This window comes from Desmodus rotundus, chromosome 4 (assembly GCF_022682495.2).
Source record: "Desmodus rotundus isolate HL8 chromosome 4, HLdesRot8A.1, whole genome shotgun sequence".
NCBI lineage: Eukaryota > Metazoa > Chordata > Mammalia > Chiroptera > Phyllostomidae > Desmodus > Desmodus rotundus.
In genome coordinates this window covers 26654429-26663799 of record NC_071390.1, presented here as the reverse complement: position 1 = coordinate 26663799, position 9371 = coordinate 26654429, and the positions used below count along the sequence as shown (strand labels likewise).

The window sequence follows — 9371 nt, the reverse complement described above, 5'->3', positions numbered from 1 at the left end:
TGATTTCATCAAATTATTTTTTCAGAAAGAATGGCTTGGGCGAAATAATAATAACAAAAGTCTTGCCATGTATTGCAATGCAACATTACTTACCTGCCTTGATTGCATTCATTAAGAAACACATATTTAAAAAGATTTCAGCTGAATATTGGGTTAATGCAGAGAACTGGAACTAGCAATATATTATGCAAAACATGAATAGAACAAGAGAGATGATACCCTTAAAATTTATAGTGGTGGTGGGAGTAAGAAGAAAACAAGACCTAAGAATATAGGTAATGTGAAATTTTTAACAGGAGCATAAAATGGTAGCAATTTACAACCTGCGTGTATATCAGGCTAGGAGGAAAAGAATCCTGAATGCTCCCTGAACCGTACATTTCGGTGTAGGTTGTTTCTCTCATGGGAACAATGCTATTCCTGCTGCCATGTATGTTCAAATGTAGATCAGAATATCTCCACTTTAGGGAGATTCAGTCAAAGAAAAGGACAGACTGCAGAGCAGGTTTTTGTTTTGTTTTTGTGGTTTTAAACTGGAAATGTTTACCAATCACAGTTATGCTGGCTAATCGTCAGGACGTCAATTGGTTGCCTAGTTCTACTAAGTTTTCCTCTCTCAAATGAGAATGTAATGGTAGGTTCACCTCTGTCTTCACATCTCTAATACCTTTTCCCTTTGAACCTTGCTCCCTAGATACTAGATAATAAGTGTCAGGAAAGAACTTTTGAAAGTTGCCACCTTTGCATCTCTATAAGCCTGCCAGTATCTGCCCATGTATCCTTATTACAATGGAAATATTGTCTGTCCAAGCTAGAACCAACAGAAAACCCTCACTTGAAAGGTTGATGACTATATTTGCTTTTTTGATTCTCTCATTCTTTGTTCCCTGAACCCACTGTGGTTGGATTTTCATCTCTCATTGTCCCATTGGAACTGTTCTTTAAGGTTTGCAGTGGCCTCACTGACCTCATTTAACTTGATATTTCAGTAGCATTTTAATAGTTACTTGATATTCAGCCTCTCATCATCATGAGATTGGGCACTTAATCAGCCTTTTAATCTGGTTTGTTCACTAAATATTTAGGAGCATGTTGGAAACATGAGACAGGAATACAGTTATAATGAACCGAATGAACACACTGGATAAATACTCAGTTTTCTAGAATTAAGGAAAAATGAAAGACTTCATAGTAGATTAGTTTATCAAGTGCTATACAGAAGAGATGAGGAAAACCACTTGGCTGCATCAAAGGAAAATCTAAAACTAGATTACTTATAAAGAAACAAAGGTCACTTAGCAGATGTCTTACTTCAAGAGTGAGTAAAATAAGCAAATTTTCAGTATGCACAAGGAAAACAAATTCTAACCTAGAAGCTGATATTCAACTAGAGTACATGAAGGTGAAGGGACAGTCAAGATTCAGGCATGCAAGTTTTATGCAAAAAAAAGTGAAGGTACTGACCCAACCCTGCGAAGTGTTAGAAACAACCTAATGTGGAATCCATGTGTCCTAATGTGGCCCTTAAGTACCCTACTGAGGATCACTTCAATATTTCCAACCATAGACGATAAGCAGCAGGGTTATTGGCAGATGGAGGTGTGGATGGATTTCAAGGCAGAAGCTGATGGGACATAACAGGCAGCCTATACTTCCAGGATTTGATGTGATCCAGGTCTGAGGAGAGCTTTTGAACCACTTCCCTTAGATGAGTTTATTGTTATCACTTTAGTTTTAATATATGCATTTATCTGAATTGGAAGTAAGTGCTTTTCTGGCTGTCACATAAAGGTGTTTTTGTGATTCTGGTTTTGTAAACTCATAACACAATTACATTTGGCTCTCATAACTATAAAGTACAAGTTCAGGGAAATACTAGTAACCTTACCTCGGGGATGTAGTAGGGTTTCAATAGGATCTTGCACAAAATGGCATACATTAAATTTAAGTCTCAAAAGTACAGGGAAATGAAGCAGTGTGCATAAAATGCTTAATGCAATGTCTGCCTGGTAATATTTAATAAATGACAGGTACCATCACTTCTACTACCTATTTTATTAATAGCAGTTTACTAGTGGTCATTAGTAAACTACCAAGGAAATGGTGCTCACATGGAAGAGCCAACATCCAAACCAGACTCCATTTGCTGCTAATATACCTTGCAGAATACCAAATATAAGTCTCCATTTCTTGGACAAAGACATCTGATTCTCTGTAAGGGAAAACAGTTACCTTTTTGGCCAAGTAATACTCCTTCCGTTACTACTGTGAGCATGTAGCTGCAATTCTGAGGCATTTTCCTGGCTTGCAGAACCCAAAAATAAGTTTGGCTTGAGCACATTAAGTGAGAAGAGCAATTCTTTTAATCCAGAGTCCAGACCTTTCTAAAAGTTTTGACAATTAATCTGGAAAATTTGGGGTTGTGGGTATAGAATAAAACAATCTTGGTTTTAGCATATAAGGAAAATCAGATTTGAAATGAGAAGACCTGCATTTCAGTTATTTCTCTGTCCAATATACAAACTTGGGAAAGGCAAACTATGTAAGTCCATTTCCTCATACCAGTGGAGCTGATGTTCCCTGCCCAGCCTAGTTTACATGTTTCTTTTGCAGACTAAATACGTTATAGTATGTGCACAACCCTCCAAATTACCTAGAACACAGACAGCAAGAGTCCAGTTGAAAGAAAGGAGGCCATTCTATGTATACACTGTCTGGGGGAGTCATATTTATAATGGAAAAACAAAGTTTTAATTTCAGACTAAAGCCCAAATTATAGCTCTCTCTAGATGTATCTCATATATTAGTGTCTCTAACTGTTCTAGAGCTTGCAGACAAAAGATCATAGAAATAAGAGTCACAAGAAGCAATGCAGTTAAGAGTGAATTACAGAATCAGATTTGGGATCAAATCCTCATTCTATTCCAAGTTAGCTGTCACCATTGAATGGAAATCACTTAACCTCTCCAGGCCTCAGTTTCCTTATCTGTAAAATGGGGGAACAGTAGTAATTCTCAGATTGCTGTGAGGATTATGTGCAAAAGTGTTCTGTGTAGTTCCTGTCACATAAGAACCTCAAATACTGATACAAAATATATATTATAATAGATTTCAATGTGCTCTAACCAAATATCACAGAGGCAGGAAGAAAAAGAAGTTAATGTATCTCTGGGTCAGCCAGCACAGGACACTCAAATTGCGGTGCGGAGTGCACAAGATCCTTTCAGGGAGAATGCAGATCAAAAGTATTTGTCTTTTTCTCTCATTCTCTTACAAGTGTAGAGGCATTTTCCAGAAGCTACATAATCTGTGATGACGACATTGCTTTGATGTCTAGTGGAAGGTGTGTTTGTATGTTGTGTTGCAAGTTGTCTATTAATTTCTAATATGGCAATGTGGATCAATATAACCCTCACAAACAAAAGTTCTTTGGGATCCTCAGTAATTATTAAGAACGGAAAGGGATCCAGAAATCAAAGTGTTTGAAAACTGCTGGTATGAAGGGTGAGCTGCCTTTGTAATGTTCTGTTACTGTTCCTCTTCACTACTGTATTTTCAAGCTCTGTTTGTATTATTGTCTATACATTTAGTTCTATATTTATCCACGTTACACTTATTCCCCTATAGTTCTGTGCAAGATTTTTTTCTGGTACTTTTCAGACGGCTTTACAGAATGGTTGTATGAGTTCACACCCCACCAGCAGTACTGAGGACCCACTTCTCCACATCCTTACCAATACCTTAATTACCTTGCTAATTTTTGCCATTCTGAATGTTGTAAAGTGGCTGCTTCTTGTTTAAATTTTGTATTTCTCCCATTTTCTTCATTTTTATTTTTTTGTATGGGCATTCTTGCCAGAGCTCTGCTTCTATTAATTAATCTTCCCAAGGATCAGCTTCTACTTTTGTTAAATCTGATTCTCTTTACCATGTATCATTGGTTCTCACTTCCATCTTTTTTTTGTCTCATTTCTTTATATTTGATATAAGATAAGCAAACATTGAGTGCTTTTCTTCAATGATTATTGTTTTATAACAGTATTTAATGATGTAATTTTTTTCTCTAAATACTGTTTTAGCTGTATCTCAAATATGGAAGGTAGTGTTTTTGCTGTTACTTAATTCTGTTTTCTAAATTTTGTGATTTCCTATTTAACCCAGGGGTTCCTTAATTGTATATTTAGTTTGCAGATATTAATTTTTTAAAAGATTTTATTTATTTTTAGAGAGAGGGGAAGGGAAAGAGAAGGAGAGGGAGAAGGAAAGAAATACTGATGTGTGAGACAAACATCGATTGGTTGCCTCCCGAAAGCTCACCCATGGGGGACTGGGCCTGCAACCCAGGCATGTGCCCTGACTGGGAATCGAACTGGCGACCTTTTACTTTGTGGGATGATGCTCAACCAACTGAGCCACACCGGTCAGGGCACAGCTATGAATTCTTTTAAGTTGCCTATTTTATTGCTTTCCCCCTGTATTTCATTATAGTCAGAGAACATGATTTGCATGAGGTTAATTTTTTAGGCTATATTGATGGTTCCTTTGTGACCTAGCATAAGGTCAGTTTTGTAAATGTTTCCATTTGTCCTTCAAGATACTGTATATTTTCTAATTATTGAGGATAAATTTCTCTATAATATGTTTCTGTTCAAAGTAGAAAAATCTGATGCTGATGTTATGGAGATAAGCTCATGAGATTTAATTATACTAAAAGTGTCAAAAAATAGAAAATAGTACAGTAGTGAAGGAAATATCCTCTGAGATGAGGACTCAATGGAAATGAGGATGAAAATGGGAAAGTTACATTTGTAAAAGAAGTCATGTTCGTGAGGAAAAGTTTATTGGTCCAAAAAGGTATATTTAAAAAGAATTTTTATTTCCGTATAACTTTTTTAAGAGAGTTACTTTGGTAGAGAAAGATTACAATTTTGTTGAGTCATTCTTTAAATTCCAAATGCATTTTGAGTAGAAAGATCTTTTACCAAAAACATGTTCATCTGGACATAGAAGGCATATCAAGTGATATCTTTTTATGGAAAGAAGAAGGCTAATTCTTTCCAGATCCTGTGACAAGTCTGCTTATTCATCTGGTCTGACCCAATACAGGGACACTCCACCATAGCAGGGAGAACAATGACCTCTGCTGCTATTTAAATACTTTTTTCTCTTTTTGTACCATAATCTAATTTGAATTCATCCAATGATAGAAAGATGTATCAGTGATGGAAAATTTTCATGTGCATGGTCTAGGCAGGTGAAGAGTAGGATAGTCGTCAGTGTTGCCTGCAATGGCTCCCCGGAAGTTCATCCTGCCCATCATCTGTGATCTTAACCTGTGACTTCTGGGTGCTTCAGCAGGAGCAGGACTCCGCATTTCAGGGTGGAGCTTGTGGTCTCTGTTCCCACACTAAACACACCCAATATGGTGCTGATCAAGTGGTCCATGGTAAACACAGACTGTTTAGTGTGCTTTTCCTAGGAATGATGTATTAGAATTACTTGAGAAATAAAAGCCTTAGAGATACCATAATATAACTCAATACAACATCTTTATTTGCTTAACTTCCTTATTTGACAAATTAAGTCAGACAGTACAATAGCTGAAGGTGAAGTTAAATAAGTTGTTAAGGTTTCTTTAAACTGTGGAAAGAAGCAAGCAAAATATAACCAGGGACATTGAAATAAAGAACAAGCTGACAATAACCAGAGTGAAGGAGGTAGGGGTGATGAGGGGAAGGGGAAGGGTCGTCAAGGAACATGTATAAAGGACACATGGACAAATCCAAAGGAGGGTAGGATCGGAGGTAGGGATGTGTGGCGCAAGGTGAGTGGTGGAAGGAAATTGGAGACAACTGCACTTGAACAGCAATAAAAAATGCCATTAAAACAAACTTAATAAACATTAAAAACTCTGGGAGTGGGGGTGGTGACAGGGCAGGGGAGAGCCATGGGGGAAAAGATGGGACAACTGTAAGTGAATAACAATAAAGACTAATAATAAAATCAGATTTATAAACTCATTTGAGTTTATAAATCTGATTTTATTTTATTGAGTCATTTCCTATATCCCCACTTTCTCATTCATGAAATCCAGTCAGTTCTTCCAAACATAATTTTTATCAAGTTGTCATGGCTACTCACTGTCAGTTCTAGCATCTCTTGTCTATTTTATCATGTCTAAATTTCTCATTCAGGCACCAGAACCACCCACCCCACAACTGCATCACTATTCCCAATGTCACCAGTCATTACACCCATGACAGTTCCTCAGTTACAATCAAGATAACCACTGAGAATTCCACACACTCGATCGTCATTCCCTAACCTGTTGTGTCACATCTGATAATCTAAGCCAGTGTCCCCTAACACTGCCTCATCTGGGAAGATGTCCTACTATCTTTCCAAAGGTAAGTCTTTCTCGATTCCTATCCATTCCTGTGTTCCCTCACGTGTTGCATCTTGCATTCATGGAATTTAGTTTATGAATGACAATGTTTACCATTAACCTTGAATGTGTGTGCTTGTTTGTATGTATGTATGTAGTTCAATCTGCTCACAATAAAAACCAGCTTTAAAAAGGTAAATATAAACCCTTGTAAATAATTTTTAGTGAGAATTTCAGACTATCTCAAGACATCAAACATGGTTTGCATTAGTAAGAGGTTGCATAAGCAATTAATACCTCTTTAGGAAGAGGCATTTGTTTTAATATCCCAATTTTACAGGATAGATCAAAACTAATCCACGAGTCACATCACAAAGAGGAAAACTATGGTAAATTTACACAATGGAGCACTGCAGCAGAAAGAAGGGGCTCCTGCCTTTCATACCACCATGGATGGATCTGGAGAACATTATGGTAAGTGAAATAAGCCAGCTGGTGAAAAACAAATACCAATGATATCACCTATAAGGGGAAACTAATCAACAACAACAAAGCAAGCAAGCAAAATATAACCAGAGACATTGAAGTAAAGAACACCCTGACAGTAACCAGAGGGGAGGTGTGAGGGGATAATGGGTGGGGGGGGGGGGAAGGGGTCATCAAGGAACATGTGTAAAGGACACATGAACAAAGCCAAAGGAGGTTAGGGTGGCGGGTGGGACGTAGGGATGGGTGGGGCATGGGAAGTGGTTGGGGGGAAATTGAGAAACTGTACTTGAACAACAATAAAGAATAAAGGGAAAAAAGATGAAATTGCAACAGGGTTTATACCTTTTCCATTTTAACCAGAAAGTAGTCAAAGTCCCAAGGGCTATTGATGTCTAGGGATTCCTGGTGTTTTTTTTACCTTCTCCAAAATAAAGTTTTTTCTGTTCAGCAGTGTTTTTAAATAATTCATTATGACTTCCTGGGAGACAATGTATTAAAAAAAGGGAAAGAATTGTAAAGCTGCAAGAGTAAAAAGCCATTCATTAGTCGCTCTGCCTACATGGACAGGCCTGTATTGCAAATCAGAGACTTTGTTTTGCTACATACTGAATAAATAAAGATAAATAAGACTCGACAGACAAGGAACTGATAAAATGGCTAGAGTCACAGAACACACAATTTACAAAGCAATTCCAAAACCATTTACATTCATTTTCTAATAACTCTCTGAAGGAATTCAGGAGCATACCACCTCTTTCCAGATGAGGCTGTTGAACTTCAGAAAGGATAGTCCACCAGCCTAAGACAAAATAGTGACAGAGCTAGAGGCCAGTGTTCTCCACAGTTTACACCTATTTCTACAGGCACCTAAAAAGTTCGTAGCATTCATACCCTTGTTTTATAATGAAGAAACAGTACATTGGGAAGATTAAGAGAATGCCTAAATTACTTACTGTATTTTTATTTAGGAATTTACAGCCTGAAGAACCTGCACATTGCCTGTAATTATTGGGCCATTCCCGTCCCAGAGTTTATTGTCTTTGCTGTGCCGGTACCTTCATGATTTAATAATACCCTTGGTAGGCACTGAAACAATTCATTCAGGCTGGTAACTTGTATCAAACTAGATAGAGAATGAAGAAATATAGATTCTAGGTCTGACGCGTTCTTTGTGACGGATAAGCTGCTTTGGAAAATATGCATCATGTGTTGGTGATAGTTACTGCTCTACAAAATGAGGAGCTGACTATTTGTTCACCAAGGACTTTTCCAGGTGGAACATAGCATGATCTTATAATCCACACAGGATTTTAGTTGTTAATGATCACACATCATAGAGCAATTCCAGCAATTTCATCTGGAGAAAACTGAATATTTTGTGGAAGCTGGCTACAAGCTGGGCAGTTTTCCTTTCTCTCTGCTTCAAGTGTGTATGTGTACAGTCCATCTACATCATTGAACACCAAGTAATTACTAAGGGGAATATATGCGCTTGTGGCTATTTTAAAAACCTCAGTGGCACACACAGCTGCAATGACTGCATTTGTGGAAGCTACTGCAGGAATGACTCGTTTCACGACCCCTTGAGTGAGTCTGTATGTCACACCCCTAATACTATTATTGTGATGCTCTGTCTAGGGATTTTTGGAAAATTCATTGAATATGATCAGGATCATCTCCATCTAATGGAACCCGTTCTGCAAAAGGTTGCTCTTTAGGACACTGCAATATCCTTACATATTCCACACAGTGTTGTGGTAGCCTGGGCGTACCTGCAATGGTGCACATGGGACAATTGACCTGCAGTGGATAAAGTTCCAGTGTGCATTCAATACAAGCAGTCATTCCAAGCAGAATCACCTGGGCATTCCCTTTAAAACCTTCTGTGCCCCCATCTATCAAAGGGACAATGGAGCTTGCATCTAATGCACCATCTTCATAATTTAGGAGAGAGATCAGCAAGCCATTTATCCATCTTCTGGCTATGATAGAGTCTAGTCCACATACAATTATATGATACTGTTGATAGAAAGTGTCATTAAAATCCTGGATCTTGTTGAAATGGGGAGCTACATTGCAATTAGGAGCTCTGTCATTTAGAAATTCTGCAGCAACTTCAGCTTTAGGTCTTCCAACATCTTGAGGCCTAAATAAAAACTGCCTATTTAGATAGGAAACATCTATAGTGTCCATGTCTATAACATGAATTTGTTTAAAACCAGACAATGCCAGATTTTTCAGGAGCTCACACCCTAAGCAGCCAGCTCCAATGACTAGAACTTTACAGGTATCTAACAAAAACGAGATTCAGTGCTCAGTTCGAAATCAGGGTGTGTGAAGGGTCCAGATCGCTCGAGGAACTTCTTTACGTGGCTCCAGCAACCGTCCCAGTCTCCAATGTCCTCACACCCACCATCAACAGCCATTGGCACCTCGCCATCCGCCATGTTGTTCTCCGCCTCTTCCCAGGTACCCCACGGCAGGGGCAGGGTCGCCT

General features: G+C 38.2%; 1 pseudogene; it reads right to left on the bottom strand.

Annotated features, from left to right (window-relative positions):
* Nucleotides 1-8205: 8205 nt before the first annotated feature.
* Nucleotides 8206-9321, bottom strand: LOC112307378 (NEDD8-activating enzyme E1 catalytic subunit pseudogene; annotated as a pseudogene).
* Between the last annotated feature and the right edge of the window lie 50 nt (nucleotides 9322-9371).